Genomic DNA, 17,951 nt, shown 5'->3' with positions numbered 1-17,951 from the left:
AGTGAAAAAGTTCAACCATTATCTGCACGGGCTGAAGTTCACCTTGCTGACTGACCACTTGTCTCCATCTTTAATCCAAAGAAGGGCGTTCCGGTGATGACTGCGCAACGGCTACAAAGATGGTCCCTTTTTCTAGGGGCGAACCAATATGAAATAGAGTATAAGGGCACGAAACAGCATGGAAACGCTGATGGGCTATCACGCCTGTTAAATCCTTGAATTTTGATGTATGGTGTCCTTCAAATAATCAACAGAGACTGTAGAGGAACAATCAACAGGTGTTTACTGGATGAGGGTTACTCTAAAACTATAAGTACAGATCCCTACTTAGGGTTTATGTACAGGTGTGGTCACTGCCGGTACTACAGTATACAGGAGCTGTAAAAAGTGGTTCTCCCCTTAAAGGTACATACACTACAACGCCTGCCACTGCCTACTGCAGAGGAAGCACCAGCAGTGGACCCTGACGAAATATTTTATTCGACTATAATTGAACGCTTGCCAGTAACTAATGCGGATATGGAGAAGGAGACCCGAAATGACCCGACACTGTCTCGGGTATATGATTTGACGGTGAAGGGATGGCCAACACATGGCGACTCACTGTTGCCAGCATTCTCATCCAGAAGAGAACAGCTGTCAGTATGCCAGGGGACCTTGATGCGTGGATCCCGAGTGGTAATTCCACCCAAGTTAAGGGAGAGAGTGCTCAATGAGCTTCATGAAGGCCATCTGGGAGGAGTGAAAATGAAAAGCCTTGCTAGGGCTTATGTGTGGTGGCCGGGGATCGATCAGCAAATCGAGGACCTGACAAAGAGCTGCTCAGGATGCCAGAAGGTCCAAAATGCACCACCACATGCCCCTCTGCACCCATGGGAGTGGCCCTCCTCTCCATGGCAACGGGTGCATATTGATTTTGCTGGTCCATTCATGGACTCAATGGCCTAGAAATTGGGTTGTGGGTTCGCCAGGGCTGTAGCGCCAGAAATTTTGCGCCAGCGTTAATGCGGTAGCGCCCGACGAAAATTCGGTTGCGCCGGGCCCAGACGGCGGCGGGCGCTAAAGGAGGGTTTTAGCGCCTCAAAACGGGCGTTCAATTGGGTTTTCCGGCGCTAATCCCCCGCTGCGGCACCCGATGCGGTGCGGCAGGCTGGGGAACTGCAGGCCTCCTCCTTCTGTTAAGGAGGAGCTGCCTGCAGCCGACAACTGACCGGCGGATTCCCCCGACATCTGAGCCCGGCACCTCGGGGAAGTGCCGGGCTCGCAGCACACACACATCAGGGCCGCGGGGGGGGGTGATGCAGGAGTCCGGGAAGGGAGGTGCGGGCAGGCGGCCGCCGGGAACGCGGCCGGCCGCCGCTCCACCTTCATGCGCCGGCGCAAAGGCGTGTAAGAACCCTTTCCACAATCGTTGGTTGCGCCTGCCACGGGCGAGGCGGGCGCAACTGAATTTGGGCTTGGGGCCGGGTTACCACGGCAACCGGGACGCTGCGCACACCGATGACGTCATCGGTGCCGGCGCAGCGCTACCGGCTAACGCCGATGGTAAGGCCCAAGTCAATTTCAGAAACGGCTATAATTCCAGCGCAATGCTCTCCAGCGCCGCTAATTGGGCGCTAACCCCACTCAATTTCTAGGCCAATGTTCTTAATAGCCATGGATGCACACTCGAAATGGCCTGAGGTGATCAAAATGTCCTCCACCACCACGGAGAAAACGATTGCAGTCCTACGGACCATATTTGCCAGGAACGGCTTGCCAGAGCAGATTTGCTCTGATAACGGACCACAGTTTGTGTCCGAAGAGTTTCGGAAATTTGAGAAGGAATGGGGTAAGGCATTACACATCCGCCCCGTATCATCCAGCCACAAATGGATTGGCTGAGAGGTTTGTACAAACCTTTAAAAAGGCAGTAAGGGCCATTTGCGATGACGACATTCCACTGCAGCATAAGGTGGACAATTTCCTGTTAGCCTACAGAAATGTGACACATGCAGTTACCAACCAGACCCCGGCCATGATGTTCTTTAACCGAAGGTTGAGATCTCATCTGGATTTGCTCAGACCAAATGTATGAAGAAATGTTGAGAATAAGCAATTCCAGCACATCAGTGAGAAGCCGACAAGGAGCTTCAATGTAGGGCAACCAGTCTTGGCCCGCGACTACCGAACAGAGAAATGGCAACCAGGAACGATATGCACACGGCAGGGGCCACTAATGTACACAATGGATGTTGGGGAGAACATTGTGAGACGCCATGTCGACCAGATCCTAGCGTCACAGGAACGAGTCAACCCCATGTCTCGCATACCTGGTGATGAACCCGACATACCGGTAGCATCTTCCCCAGAAACAGTAGCATCAGAAGCTGATGAACCAACCGACGACAGGGGGGCAGAATCGCCTCCGCACCAAGAGCAAGACACTCAGGAAAGGCGCTAACCAGAAAGGAGCAGGAAGCCGCCCCAAAGACTGAATTTATAAATGGACTATTTTCAGTTAATGTTGCATGTTAAAAGTGTTAACTGTTAAATGAATGTTATGGTACTGTTAATCTAAAAGGGGAGGAATTGTAGTGTATGTACCTTTAAGGGGAGAACTACTTTTTACAGCTCCTGTATACTGTAGTACTGGCAGTGACCACACCTGTGTATAAACCCTGAGTAGGGATCTGTGCTGTTAGTTTTAGAGTAACCCTCATCCAGTAAACACCTGTTGATTGTTCCTCTGCAGTCTCTGTCTATTTATTGAAGGACACCATACAGCAAGATTCACGGATTTAACAATGAGGATAGTTATAGGCTTCAGGATGACATAGACAGGATGGTGAAATGGGCAGAAGCATGGCCGATGTGAAGGGATCGAAAAGTCTCTGAAGAATGGACTCAGTCAAGAATATATTTTGTTGACTTTATGGGGTTTTTCCTGAGGGTATTTTCCCTGTTATGAGATCGCCTTGTGCAGATATGTGAAAGACTGGTTTGTTAAAACTCCAGAGAACGCATGGCAGCTGGCTGTGACAAAAGAACTGTCCATCATCCAGTGTGTATGGGTTCGCCCGGCAGTCCTGGAAAAAGAAAGGGGGCCATTGAACTTGATTAGAAAGGCCACTCTAATATGCAAAAGCACTTCTCACCTCCATCTCAGAAGTGAAGCAGAACAATGAACCCACTGGCCTCACCCAGCCACAAGGGAGCCAGTTTTTTTCCCAACACAAAGACCAAAAGATATGTCCCAGACTTAGGGCCATTAATCCAATACTCATGGGTCCGAGGATGACTCATCACTGATTAAGCACCGGAATGCTTAGAAACAAAGGATTTTAAAGATTGGCGGGAAAAGATAGGGGCAGGCAGACCACTATAAAGATAGAGGCCTAGAAATTCAGTGCCCTTAGCACCGATTTTGCGGCGCTAGAGGGCCTAGCGCTGCAATTGGCGCCGGTTCCTAAATTGCCTGGGGCCCTTCCGCGGCAGTAGACCGGTAGCGCTGCGCCGGCACCGATGACGTCATCGGTGTGTGCAGCGTCCCGGTTGCCGTGGTAACCTGGCCCCAAGCCGAAATTCAGTTGCGCCCGCCTCGCCCGTGGCAGGCGCAACTAAGACTCTGGCAACAGAGTCTTCCCCCAGTGTGCGCCGGCGCATAAAGGTGGAGCGGTGGCCGGCCGCGTTCCTGGCGGCCGCCTGCCCGCACCTCCCTTCCCGGACTCCTGCATTCCCCCCCCGCGGCCCTGATCAGTGTCTCATGCGAGCCCGGCACTTCCCCGAGGTGCCGGGCTCAGATGTCGGGTCAATCCGCCGGACAGTTGTCGGCTGCAGGCAGCTCCTCCTTAACAGGAGGAGGAGGCCTGCAGTTCCCCCGCCTGCCGCACCGCATCGGGTGCCGCAGCGGGGGATTAGCGCCGGGAAACCCAAGTTCACGCCCGTTTTGAGGCGCCAAAGGAGGGTTTTAGCGCCCGCCGCCGTCTGGGCCCGGCACACCCGAATTTTCGTTGGGCGCTGCCGCATTACCGCTGGCGCAAACTTTCTGGCGCTACAGCCCTGGCAAGACCAGAACCCAATTTCTAGGCCACATTCTTTTCCACCATTCTCTCTCTCTCTCTCGCTCCCTGCTCCTACAAGGTCGAACTAACAAGAAGTACCAGAGAAGCCAACGAGCGGAGCGATCGAAACCGACCGCATGTGGGGGTAAGCACAGTCTCTCAGAAGTGAAGCTTTTGGGCTATTCCGAGGGTGGGAGCTTCGTTTGGTTCAGCCAGGTTGTTAAGTCTGTGTGTTCCAGTTGTATTAAGATTAATTACTGACACAGACTGCAAGAATAAAGTTCAACAGGTCTTTACTAGTTGGAGGTCAGGACTATACTAAATACAATATCACTACACAGCACTTATATACCGGTGGTCACCACCGGTATTACGTATACAGCAGCCAGAGAAAGTAGTACATCTCTTAAGGTGGAACAGGCTTAAGTTCTCTTAAGGTGGAACAGGTTACATACACCACACAGGTGAAGGGGTTTATGCGACTGGGTAATTCGTTGGTAGGGGTGGAATTAGAGTCCACCATAGCAACAAGGGAATTGCTGCTTGTTATAGTCCCCAGTTGTGTACTGTATGTATGTTGTTTGTAATCTGGATCTTATTCTCCACAGGGACAGTGATTTTGTTCAGTAGTGCATGTTTTAGCCAGTGTATGTTAGACCAAATAAATACAAGTTTGATTTTTCACCGAAGCATTCCTGTCTGTGATTTATTTCATTTACACTCTGAATAATAATTCCCGGGTATAGAACCTTCGTAAGGCGGGGGCGATTCGAACCGTCCTTCTAGCAATTGGGCTAGGATCAAAACCCGCTTACAGATGGAGTTCAATGCGAAGAAGTGTGAAGTGATGCACTTTGTGAGGACTAATATGGAAAGACAGTATACTATAAATGGCACGATTTTGAAAAGTGTAGATATACACAAATCCTTAAAGGTGCCAGGGCAAGTTGATGAGGTGGTTTAAAAAAAAAGCAAATGGGTTACTTGGGCTAATAAATAGAGGAATAGAATATAAAAGCAAAGATATCGTGCTGGAACTTTATAAATCACTGGTTAGGCCCCAGCTGGAGTACTGTGGACAATTCTGGGCCTCACACTTCAGGAAAGATGTAAAGGCCTTAGAAAGGGTGCAGAGGAGGTTTACTGTGTTGTTACCAGGGCTAAGGGACTATAGTTATGAGGAGAGGTAGGAAAAGTGAGACTTTTTCTCCTTGGAACAGAAAAGGTTAAGGGTGACCTAATAGAGGTTTTCAAGAGGATGAGAGGTTTTGATAGAATAGGTAGACAAAAACTATTCCCTCTGGCCAGTGGGTCAAGAGCGAGAGGTCATAGATTTAAAATCATTGACAAAAGATCGAGAGGGGAGATGAGGAGAATTTTTTTCACTCTGATGGTAGTTGGGATCTGGAACGCTCGACTTGAAAAGGTGGCGGAAGCTGATTCCATCAATAATTTCAAAAGGGAGTCGGACGGGTACTTGAGGATGAGGAACTCACAGGGTTACGGACAGGGTGGGACTGAGCACGACGGCTCTTTCAACGAGTCAGCACAGGCACGATGGGCTGAATGGCCTCCTTCTGTGCTGTAAATTTCTACGATTCTATGAAAAGCAACCTGCATTTGTATGGTGCCTTTAACGTGGTAAAACCTCCCAAGACGCTTCACAGGAACGTTAATAAACAAAATTTGACACCGAGCCACATAAGGATATATTAGGACAGAAGTGATAGGTTTTAAGGAGAGTCTTAAAGGAGAAACGAGAGGTCGAGAGGCGGAGAGGTTTAGGGAGGGAATTCCAGACCCTAGGGCCTCGGCAGCTGAAGGCACGGCCGACAATAGTGGAGTGATTAAAATCAGGGATGTGCAAGAGGCCAGAATTGGAGTAGCGCAGATTCACCACTCTCTGGGTAAAGCAATTCCTCCTCATCCCTGTGGAATTCTCTACCACAGAAGGCAGTTGAGGCCAACTGATTAAATATACTCAAGAAGGAGTTAGGTATATTTCTTAAGGCTAAAGGGATCAAGGGATATGGGGAGAAAGCAGGGACAGGGTACTGAATTTGGATGATCAGCCATGATCTCATTAAATGGCGGAACAGGCTCGAGGGGCCGAATGGCCGACTCCTGCTCCTATCTTCTATGTTTCTATGTTTCTAGGGCAGGGGGGGGTGGGGGGGAACGTTTGGGGAAGTTTGTCCCGATGAATCACATCACTGAATGCTGGGAAGACTGTTCAAAGACTCATAGAGAGCTGAGACAAACAAAGGACTCATTGAAACTCGCAGATTTCCCTGCATTTTGTTTTACATTACGGGCACCATGTCAGTGGAAAACAAAAAGGAAACAAGAAACTTGCATTTAAATAGCACCATTCATGAACTCAGGATGTCCCAAAGCACTGTACAGCCAATGAAGTATTTTTGAAGTACGGTCCCCGTATGTAATGTAGGAAACATGACAGTCAATTTGCGCAGAGTAAGATCCCACAAACAGCAATGAGATAATGACCAGCTAATCTGTTTTTAGTGATGTTGTTTGAGAGATAAATATTGGCCAGGAGATCTCCCCTGCTCAAGAAGTTGCTACCATTGAACAAGTTGGAGTTGGATGAACACAGTGATAAGAACATAACATAAGAACATAAGACATAGGAGCAGGAGTAGGCCATTCGGCCCCTCGAGCCTGCTCCGCCATTCAATAAGATCATGGCTGATCTGGTCTTGGCCTCAACTCCACTTCCCTGCCCGCTCCCCATAACCCTTGACTCACTTACAATTCAAAAATCTGTCTATCTCCACCTCAAATATATTCAGACTCCGCCTCCACAGCTCTCTGGGGAAGAGAATTCCACAGATTCACGACCCTCTGAGAGAAGAAATTCCTCCTCATTTCCGATTGAAAAGGGCTTCCCCTTATTCTGGAATTATGCCCCCTAGTTCTAGATTCCCCCACGAGGGGAAACATCCTCTCTGCATCTACTCTCTCAAGCCCCTTCAGTATCTTATATGTTTCAATAAGATCACCTCTCATTCTTCTGAACTCCAATGAGTATAGGCTCAACCTGCTCAACCTTTTTTCATAAGACAACCTGTTCATCTCCAGAATCAACCTCGTCAACCTTCTCTGAACTGCCTCCAATGCAAGTATATCCTTCCTTCTTCTTCTTATCGTGTCCACGGACAGTCTATACATAGCCCAGCCAGAACTGGACACATTTTTGCGCCTTGTTGTTGAATTCGGCAAGATCTGCAACAGTGCAGGGTTCCTCTAACGATGGGCATTGCAGGAGATGTTGCATAGTCTGTGCGTCAGTTCCACATTCACAAGTTGTCGGGCTGGTTGAATATCCCCATTTGCTTAGTGACACCTTTGAGCAACCTACACCGGTCCTAAGTCTGTTAAGGCACTTCCAGGTTGCCCAGTTGCAATTAGCTCCTGGGGGAAGGCTTTCATCAAGTAAAATTTCCATCGCTGGGGGTTGTTCAAGACTGGCAAGCCGGTCTTTCCACAAGGCGATGCGAGCTTCCGATGAGGTTGATTGTAATGGAACAACACTGTTCATGAAGCTCTTTCTTGACTTTAGGCAGCTGGGTGTAGGTGTATGACAATGCAGAGGGTGTCTCTCATCTGATGTTTGACGGAGTCATTCTTTCTTGCTGGCTACCATTCTTCTTATATCAGGGGGAGCAATACCCGCCAGGATATATAGGCTGTTGGTGTTTGTTGGTTTTAAGCAACCTGTGATAAATCGGCAGCTTGCATTCAGAACGGCATCCATCTTCTTGGCATGAGTAGACTTTTCCCATGCAGGGCAGGCATATTCGGCAGTGGAATAGCAAACAGCCAGTGCACTGGTTCGCAATGTTTTCGGGCTTGTTCCCCATCTTGTGTTAGTGAGCTTATTCAGGATGTTGTTTCATACGCTCACGTTTGCCTTTGTCTTCTCGATGTGGTTCTTGAAGGTGAGGCATCGGTCAAGGGTGACTCCTAAGTAGATAGGGTGCTCGCAATGTGTCAGTGTTGCTCCACACCAGGTTACTTTCAACTGGCGTTTGGCTTCACGGTTTCTGAGGTGGAATGCACAAACTTGCGTCTTTGATGGGTTTGCGCGAAGGTGGTTTTCTTCATAGTAGGATTGCTAGCAGCTCTAGGAGCCTGGTTGCTTTAATTCAGGTCCTGGGCACAGCAAAGGAGTTTGTCACTTAACAAGCAGCATGGCCATTGTCAACTAATTGAAAATTGGGCTGTCATAGTCCCTGACATGCGTCGGTTTAAGTTGAAGGACTTAGATTGAATCCATTGTAACATTTTGGTCAGTCAAATAAGGATGCGGGTGGAAGAAAGAGGTGGGATTAACTGGTTAAATTAAAGGTATAAAGAGATCGTACTTTTTTGCCAATTTTGAAAAGGTTTTGAAAGTCCTCAGAATGTTTGAAAAGGCTTGGAAAGTTTCCAAAAGCAGGTATTCTAAAGTGGTGAAACAGCAAGATTGAAATCCGGAAGGTCAAAAAAGACTATTTGTTCACTTTGACAAAAACAAACTGGTACAGTGTGTCACCTTGTTACATAACAGCTTATATCTCTGAGGGGAGGTGGAAGAGCCACGGTTTAAAATAGAGGAAGAAATCACGCATTAAGTGGAGGATAAGAAGAAGATTCCCTTGATCGTGGATGGTAACTCACTTCAGGTACTCTCTGGGGTTGAAGCTGAGTGAGCCAGAATACCTTAGAAGATCTTCTTTTGCCTTGCACCATCATCCCTTTTGTCTCTTAATCTCTCCTGCCCTCCACCCTATCACAGACCTTCCCTTTTGTCCTTTCCTCCCCTCCCCCCTTTCCCTGCCCCTACACTTGCTTAAAAACCTGTTCCATCTCCAGCTTTTTCCAGTTCTGACGAAGGGTCATCGACCTGAAACGTTAACTCTGTCTCTCTCTCCACAGATGCTGACTGGCCTGCTGAGTATTTCCAGCATTTTCTGTTTTTATTACCTTAGAACAGTAAGGCTCAGAAATTCCGCAGGGAATTCCACTCTTCCCTCTGTAAATACAGCAGGAAACCAGCGCAACTCCCCAGGAAACCGATGGAGAGCCGATTAGGCTGGGGTTCCACCATTCTCTCGTTACTTTACTCAATGCACGGCTTGGGGCCGGAACTTCCGAGTCAAAGAGTGAGCAGCGGGCAAGGCCAAGGCAGGAACTCCATACTACTGGAACGGTTCCAGGGATGAGGGATTCCAGTTACGTGGATAGGCTGGAGAGGCTGGGCTTCCTCTCCTTACAGCAGAGAAGGCTAAGAGGAGAACTGATAGAGGTGTTTAAAAATCATGAAGGGTTTAGATAGAGTAAACAGAGAGAAACTGTTTCCAATGGCTGAAGGGTCGAGAACCAGAGGGCACAGATTTAAGGTGATTGGCAAAATAACCAGAGGCGACATGAGGAAAAACATTTTTACGCAACGAGTGGTTAGGATTTGGAATGCGCTGCCTGATGGGGTGGTGGAAAAAGATTCAATAGTAGCCTTCAAAGGGGAATTGGATAAATACTTGAAGGAGATAAAAATTGCAGGGATATGGGGAAAGAGCAGAGGAGTGGGACCAACGTGGTTGCTCTCCGAAAGAGTCGGCACAGACTTGATGGGCCGAATGGCCGCCTTCTGTGCTGTAATATTTTATTAATATATATAGGCCAGGTACTCCTGCTGCTGCTCCTCAGTCGGGCCTTAGCTTAATGGTGGCCAGTACTCCCAAGTGAGTGAAGGCGTAACAGCCTCCGCAAGGACACACGTGGGCCGCACCAGTGACCAGGACCACAGAACAGGGATGATAGTATTTTTTTTAATTCTCAGACCGAGCCCCTTACTCAGGCTGCTGATTGGTCCATTTCCAAGGGCGGGGGGACTGGGGTGGTTCCTTCCCCCAGCCCTCTGCATAGATGTAACAAGGCCACCAAACAGTCCGTGGGCATGGGGCGAGCTGGTGCCAGAGATCTGCTTGATCTGCTTGCCCATGCTAACGTAGTGCACCCCCCTCTCCCCCACCACTGTAGCTGCTGTAAACTCTGGGGTCGCAACCCAAGGAATTTCGAGGCCCCAACGCTAATAAGCAGAAAAGATTGCCTAGTTTCCATTCTTTGGGCTCAATTTTCATTGAGCCGTGGAGTCGGGCTTGGAGGCGTGCGGGGGATTAAAATCGCAAAAACTGGCGGGCTGGACCCCCTCCCCCGCCTGGTTCCTGACTCCGAGCAATTTTAACTCAGGCGTGTCTGATGGTCCCGACTCCGTCCCGCATCCAACAGGCAGGACTGGTCTTTAAGGCCCTTAATTACCACTAAATGGCCTCTATAATGCTATTTTAACAGGCCCTTGCATTTAACACTTTTCCCACGTAAAACACGCCTGGTGGGAATCACGAATGTGAAACCTGGCAGGAGCACTATTGGATTGCTGACTATCAACTGCAGATCAACTATTAAAGAGGAGATTTGATCAGCCATCATTTGCAGGTGGCAGGACTTAGTGGTCTCAGGTCTGGGGGAACTTTTAGAAGGCATAACCACAGCTGTGGAAGGTTGGAGCCTCACACCCATCTCCAGTGTGGCCTCCTGGGAAACCCCTCTCGCCACCTTCACTGAGCGCTTCCTCAACGGAGGCATATACCAGAAGCATGGGAGCCATTTATTTCCTTCCCATCTGGGCATTAGAGGAGCTCGAGCACCAGCTGCGGCAGCAGCAGAACCAGGAACAACAGCAGCACCAGCAACAGCAGCAGCAGCAGGAGTGCCAGGCTGCTGCTCACCCACCTGAAGCTGCACAGGCCAGAAGGGGCCAGCGCCTGGAAGCCCGTCAGCGCAGGAGATACCCCCCAAACAGGGTCTACAGATGCAGGGTCACTTATCTCAACATGTCTGATCAGCAGTGCCAAAGGCGGCTCCGACTTTCGCGAGACGTAGTGACTGACATCTGCGCAATGCTACAGCAAGACCTGCTGCCCAGAGGACCAGGTGGACAAGCATTGCCAGTGGCCATCAAAGTCACCACCGCACTCAACCTTTTTGCCTCAGGCTCATTCCAGGGATCAGCAGCAGACATCAGCGGCATCTCCCAGGCGGCCGCACACACTTGCATCACGCAGGTAACCGATGTCCTCTTTGCCCTCGCGCACAATCACATCCATTTCACCAAGGATCGAGCAAGTGTCACGGCGCGAGCGGTTGGATTAGCTCATCTGGCAGGCTTTCCAAGGGTGCAGGGCGTCGTTGACTGCACACATGTGGCCCTTACGGCACCCCATCACAATCCAGGTATTTTTGTCAACCGCAAGGGCTTCCACTCCCTCAACGCTCAGCTGGTGTGTGACCACAAGAAGGAAATTTTGCATGTTTGTGCCATGTACCCTGGCAGTTGCCATGACTCCTTCATACTGCACCAGTCTAGTGTGCCTCCGCTATTCAGTCCGCCAATCCAACTTAACGGATGGCTACTTGGAGACACGGGCTATCCCCTGAGGACGTGGCTAATGACGCCATTGAGGAGGCCAGCCAAAGAAGCTGAGGAGCGCTACAACTCCAGCCACATTTCCACCAGATCGATTATCGAGCAAACCATCGGTTTGCTGAAGATGCGCTTCAGATGCCTGGATAGATCAGGTGGAGCCCTGCAGTACTCAGCAGCCAGGGTCTCCAGAATCGTCGTGGTTTGCTGTGCACTTCACAACATGGCACAGCGTCGTGGCTTGCAGATTCCTGAGGACCAAGTGGCTCCTCATATATCCTCCTCAGATGAGGAGGAGGAGGAGGGCAAAAACGAACATCCTGCAGAGACCCATCAACCAGTGGCAGCATTACGCGAGAACATTGCTGCCTGGGATGCAAGGAACACACTCATCCTGGCCAGATTTGCTTAGCCTAGTCAATCAAACACTTTTGCCTCACAGCTTCTTACCTGAGCATTGACAATGGCCAAGAACCAGAGGATTCTTAGCACTCCGACCACCATACTGACAGTTGCAAGTATTCCAAAGGCCTCAATGTGGAAGTTCCAATAGCAAAATGACAGACGCCACAACTGCAACATTTGCCATCACAAATTTTATTAACATTTTTAATCTGATGGCTTTTTCTAACAATACATCAAATTCCACCCAAGTGACTACCCTTGTGACTACTTGTGCTTTATCTTCCTCTTACGCGTGCTCCTACGTAGTGGTTCCCCTGTGGCTTCAGCAGATGTGGAGGTCCCTTGCTCACTTTCCTGCTGCTCCTGTCTCGACACCTTTGGCGGGCGTCCTCTGGGGTTGCGAACCTGTGAGGGCCCGTTAACAGTCTGCTGCTCCTCAGAGAGGGGCCTGAACTCACTGTGAGCAGCCGAGGAGGAGCGGACCTAGCCGGGAACCAGAGCAGAGGCCAGTAAATAAAGAGCGCGGTCGGAGAGGGGCCTGAACTCACTGTGAGAGGAGAGAGAGAAGTAAAAAGTAATCGAAGTGTGACGTCACCAGAAAGCAGGTAAGTGATTGGTAGGTAAGTATTTCTGTCTTTCTCGCTTTCTTCCAAACTTAAATTTTGTGGTTTATACTTTCTAACGTGTCTGTGGTGTAGCGGGGACTGCTGGTAATCAAGGGCCCTTCAGTATATCATTTAATTGTAGTGTAATTGGTGAGATTGATTTGATTAATTTAATTTGAATTAATTAAAGGGTAAGTCATGGCAGGAGAGCTCGGCCCCATGGCATGCTCCTCCTGCGTTATGCGGGAAATCAGGGACACTTCCTGTGTCCCTGATGACCATGTGTGCGGGAAGTGTATCCAGCTGCAGCTACTGACAGACAGCATTGCGGTGCTGGAGCTGCGAGTGGATACATACTGGAACATTTGCGATGCTGAGGACATTGTGGATAATACGTTTAGGGAGTTGGTCACACCGCAGGTAAAGGCTGCACAGGCAGGAAGAGAATGGGTGACCACCAGGCAGAGTAGTAGGCGTAGGCAGGTAGTGCAGGGGTCCCCTGTGACCATCCCCCTCTCAAACAGACATACTGCTTTGGATATTGGTGAGGGAGATGGCTTATCAGGGGAAGGCAGCAGCAGCCAACTTCCTGGCACCGTGGGTGGTTCTGCTGCACAGGACGGGAGGAAAAAGAGTGGGAGAGCTATAGTAATAGGGGATTCTATTGTAAGGGGAATAGATAGGCTTTTCTGCAGCCACAAACGTGAATCCAGATGGTATGTTGCCTCCCTGGTGCAAGGGTCAAGGATGTCTCAGAACGGCAGCAGAACATTTTGAAAGGGGAGGGTAAACAGCCAGTTGTCTTGGTGCATATAGATACTAACAATATAGGTGAAAAACAGGATGTGGTCCTAAAAGCTGAATATAGGGAGTTAGGAGGTAAATTTTAAAAAAGGACCTCAAAGGTAGTAATCTCAGGATTGCTACCAGTGCCACGTGCTAGTCAGAGTAGAAATAGAAGGATATTTCAGATGAATACATGGCTAGAGGAATGGTGCAAGGGGGAGGGATTCAAATTCCTGGGGCATTGGAACCGGTTCTGGGGGAGGTGGGACCAGTACAAACCAGACGGTTTGCACCTGGGCAGGACCGGGACCGATGTCCTAGGGGGAGTGTTTGCTAGTGCTCTCGGGGAGGGTTTAAACTAAAATGGCAGGGTGCTGGGAACCTGAGCAGGGAGACAGAGGAAAGGGAAATTAATTAGCAATCTTGTTGTGCAAGGCCCCTTGGGTCGGAGTGATCATAATATGATAGAATAATTCATTAAGATGGAGAGTGAAGTAGTTGACTCAGAGACTAGGGTCCTGAATTTAAATAAAGGAAACTACGATGGTATGAGGTGTGAGTTGGGTAGGATTGATTGGGGAATGTTATGCAAAGGGTTGACGGTGGATAGGCAATGGCAAACATTCAAAGATCGCATGGATGAACTACAGAATTTGTTCATCCAAGTTTGGCATAAAAATAAAACAAAAAAGGTGACTCAACCGTGGCTAACAAGGGCAATTAGGAATAGCATAAGATCCAAGGAGAGGACATATCAATTGGCCAGAAAAAGCAGTAAACCTGAGGATTGGGAGCAGTTTAGGATTCAGCAAAGGAGGACAAAGGGATTAATTAAGAGGGGGAAAATAGAGTATGAGAGTAAACTTTCAGGGAACATAAAAACTGACTGTAAAAGCTTTTATAGATATGTGAAGAGAAAAAGATTGGTGAAGTCAAGCGTAGGTCCCCTGCGGTAATAATCAGGAGAATTATAATGGGGAACAAAGAAATGGAAGACCAATTAAATACATACTTTGGTTCTGTATTCAAAAAGGAGGACACAAATAACCTCCCAGAGATGTCGGGGAACATAGGGTCTAATGAGAGGGAGGAACTGAAAGAAATCAGTATTTGTAGGGAAATGGTGTTAGGGAAATTGATGGGACTGAAGGCCGATAAATCCCCAGGGCCTGATAATCTACATCCCAGGCTTCTTAAGGAAGTGGCCCTAGAAATAGTAGATGCGTTGCTGGTCATCTTCCAAAATCTTCCAAAATTCAATAGACTCTGGAACAGTTCCCATGAAGTGGAGTGTAGCTAATGTTACCCCACTATGAAGAAGGAGCAGCGCTCCGAAAGCTTGTGATTTCAAATAAATCTGTTGGACTATAACCTGGTGTTGTGTGATTTCTTACATTTGTCCACCCCAGTCCAACTCCGGCATCTCCACACCATTCAAAAAAGGTGGTAGAGAGAAAACGGGGGATTATAGACCGGTAAGCCTGACATCGATATTGGGGAAAATGCTAGAGTCCATTATAAAAGATGTAATAGCAGAGCACTTGGAAAACAGTGACAGGATTGGACAAAGTCAACATGGATTTACAAAAGGTAAATCGTGCTTGACTAATCTACTGGAATTTTTTGAAGGTGTAACTGGTAGAATAGATAAGGGAGAACCAGTGGATGTGGTGTGTCATAAATCGCAACTTCTACAAGGAGTTACTCAGGAAGTACTACTGGACGGCCAGCTGAGGGCGCTGTCCGAGGAGTATAAATACTCGGACGTGGGCCCAACTTGGCCAGAGACAATCTGGAAACAGGAAGCTAGTGACTACTAACTAGACCTCCATGTTTTGTTACAAGTCGATTAAAGCCTTGCTTTATGTACAACCAAGTGAGTATTATTAACGTCAATTTAATTGACTTGTTATCGTCTCCATGCTTTGGGTGATTCGGAACAACCAGCTGCAATTCGAACCGCAGAAAGGAACTTGGGCAAGAAACTGATCCGTCATGGAAAAGCTCCTTAGACCCGCTCGTCTCGACCTGGACCCTAATGCCCCTGCGGCAGTGAAGGTATGGAAGCATTAGTTTCGTACCTTTAGCAACTTTCTTGAAGAATGTGGGGCGGATGCCCCTAATAAGTTAAGAATGCTTATTAACTACATATCCCCTCATGTGTATGATTATATTGAGGACTGTATAGACTACGACGCTGCTATCGAAATTTTACAGCAGCTATATGTCAAGTCCCCGAATGAAATCTTTGCTCGACACCTACTGGCCACAACTCGGCAGCAGCCTGGGGAATCACTCGATGAATTCCTCCAGAAACTCCACAGGCTCAGCAAAGATTGTAACCTTAAAGCGGTTACAGCTGAACAGTTTCAAGGGGAACTAATCCGCGATTACTTTATCAATGGGATTGCGTCCCCTTTTATACGTCAGTGCCTGCAGGAAAATAAAACCCTCAATTTATGGGCTGCTTATGACCAGGCGTGTTCCCTGGACTTGGCCAAGAAGAATGCAGACACTTATCTCCCACCACGTGCACAGGCGGCGGCTATCACCTTTAATGAGTCTTTCGAAAGGTCTCGGGCGGATGCCCCCGCTGATGATGACTCTACTCTAACGGGCGACGACCCTACCCTAGAGGCCTTCGCTGATGACGACCCCACCCTAGCAGCATCCTGGCAATCAGGAAGAAAGTGTTTCTTTTGTGGAGGTAGGTTCCATTACAGAAAATTTTGCCCGGCTCGTAATGCGACCTGCATTCATTGCAGCAAGAAAGGACACTTTTCCAAGCTATGCCAGTCACGGGCCTCTGCTAACAAGAAAGGCCGCTCCTCTAAAGTATACCGGTCAAGAGGTCCTGTTAGCTTCACAGCTGCTATCTATGGAGCTGCTCCTCCCCCAAGAACCACTGCTAAGGCTACAGCTGCCGAAGGAAAAATTGCCCCTCCTCCCATCACAGTTGTTTTTCCCCAAAGTTTGTCCCATGCAGCTACGAAGGTTTCAGTAAATGGGCACACTCTAAGCGCGCTAATCGACTCCTGCAGCTCTGACAGCTTCATTGGTAAGCGGGCTGTCAGCAGGTTAAAACTGCGCATTTATCCCTCGGACAGGGAGATTGCAATGGCTCTGACGACTCTGACCACCAATTCTTCTGGCTTCTGTCTTGTCAACCTCATCCTCAATGGTCGCACGTATCCCTCCACCCGGCTCGGAGTACTCGAAAACTTATGTAGCGATGTGCTTCTGGGACAGGACTTCCAGAAGCAGCACAAAAGACTCACTTTTGAGTTTGGAGGGTTGAAGCCAGAGCTTACCATTTCTAAGGTGCCATTTTGCGCGCTCTCGGCGGCCTTACTCAGTGAGCCCTCCCTGTTTGCCAATCTCTCCCCTCGCTGTAAACCCGTAGCCACCAAATCATGGCGCTTTAGCCAAGACGACCGAGCATTTATCGAGGCAGAAATCTCTCGCCTTTTAGTTGACGGTATTATCGAGCTGTGTTCATCTCCCTGGCGGGCTCAAGTCGTCGTTATGAAAAACCCTTTAAAACAACATAAGAAACGTCTGTGTATTGATTATTCGCAAACTATTAATCAATATACCGATCTGGATGCCTACCCGCTACCATGCATAGATGACATGGTCAACAACTTTGCCAAATACAAGGTATTTTCAACCTTCGATTTAAAGAGCGCATACCATCAGGTACCGCTGAAAGACTCTGACAAAAAGTATATGGCCTTTGAGGCCAATGGTCGGCTTTATCAGTTTTGTCGCCTTCCATTTGGGGTCACCAATGGGGTGACCGCCTTCCAACGGGCAATGGATGGCCTAGTCTGGCAAGAGAACTTGACGGGTACCTTTCCGTATTTAGATAATATCACTATTGCCGGCCATGATCAAAAGGAGCATGACGCCAATCTTCAGCGATTTTTTGACGTTCTCTGTCGTCGCCACTTAACGTTAAACGAATCCAAATCGGTGAAATCGGTGCCATCAGTGAACATTCTCGGCTACTGGGTGGGCAACGGTGTTATTAAACTGGACCTAGAGCGACTTCGTCCACTTCAGGAGCTCCCTCCCCCTACAAATCTCGGCTCTCTTCGTCGGGCACTTGGCATGTTTGCTTATTACGCAAAGTGGATACCTCACTTCTCCGATAAAATACAGCCCCTGCTTCATGCGCAGTCTTTTCCATTGGAAGCAACGGCTATTTCTGCCTTCAACCTCCTCAAACGACAGCTGGAGAAAGCCACGCTTCGCTCCATTGACGAAAACCTTCCTTTTGTGGTCGAATGCGATGCATCGGTGGTGGCGATCTCGGCTACCTTGAATCAAGGTGGTCGACCCGTGGCATTCCTATCCAGAACCTTGCAGGGTAGCGAGCTCCATTACCCCCTGCCCCCGTTGAGAAGGAGGCTACAGCCATCATCGAGGCTGTACACCAATGGAGTCATTTTCTTGCTCGGCGTCATTTCACGCTCATAACTGACCAGCGCGCCGTGGCCTTCATGTTAGATAACCGGAAGCGCACGAAAGTAAAAAATAATAAAATTCAACTCTGGAGGATGGAGCTGGCTGCCTTTGGATATACTACCTGTTACCGACCCGGCAAACAGAATGTGGCCC

This window comes from Somniosus microcephalus, chromosome 8 (assembly GCF_052327205.1).
Source record: "Somniosus microcephalus isolate GS21.2 chromosome 8, FLI_Smic_1.0, whole genome shotgun sequence".
Lineage (NCBI taxonomy): Eukaryota > Metazoa > Chordata > Chondrichthyes > Squaliformes > Somniosidae > Somniosus > Somniosus microcephalus.
Note: the sequence above shows the minus strand (reverse complement) of the source record.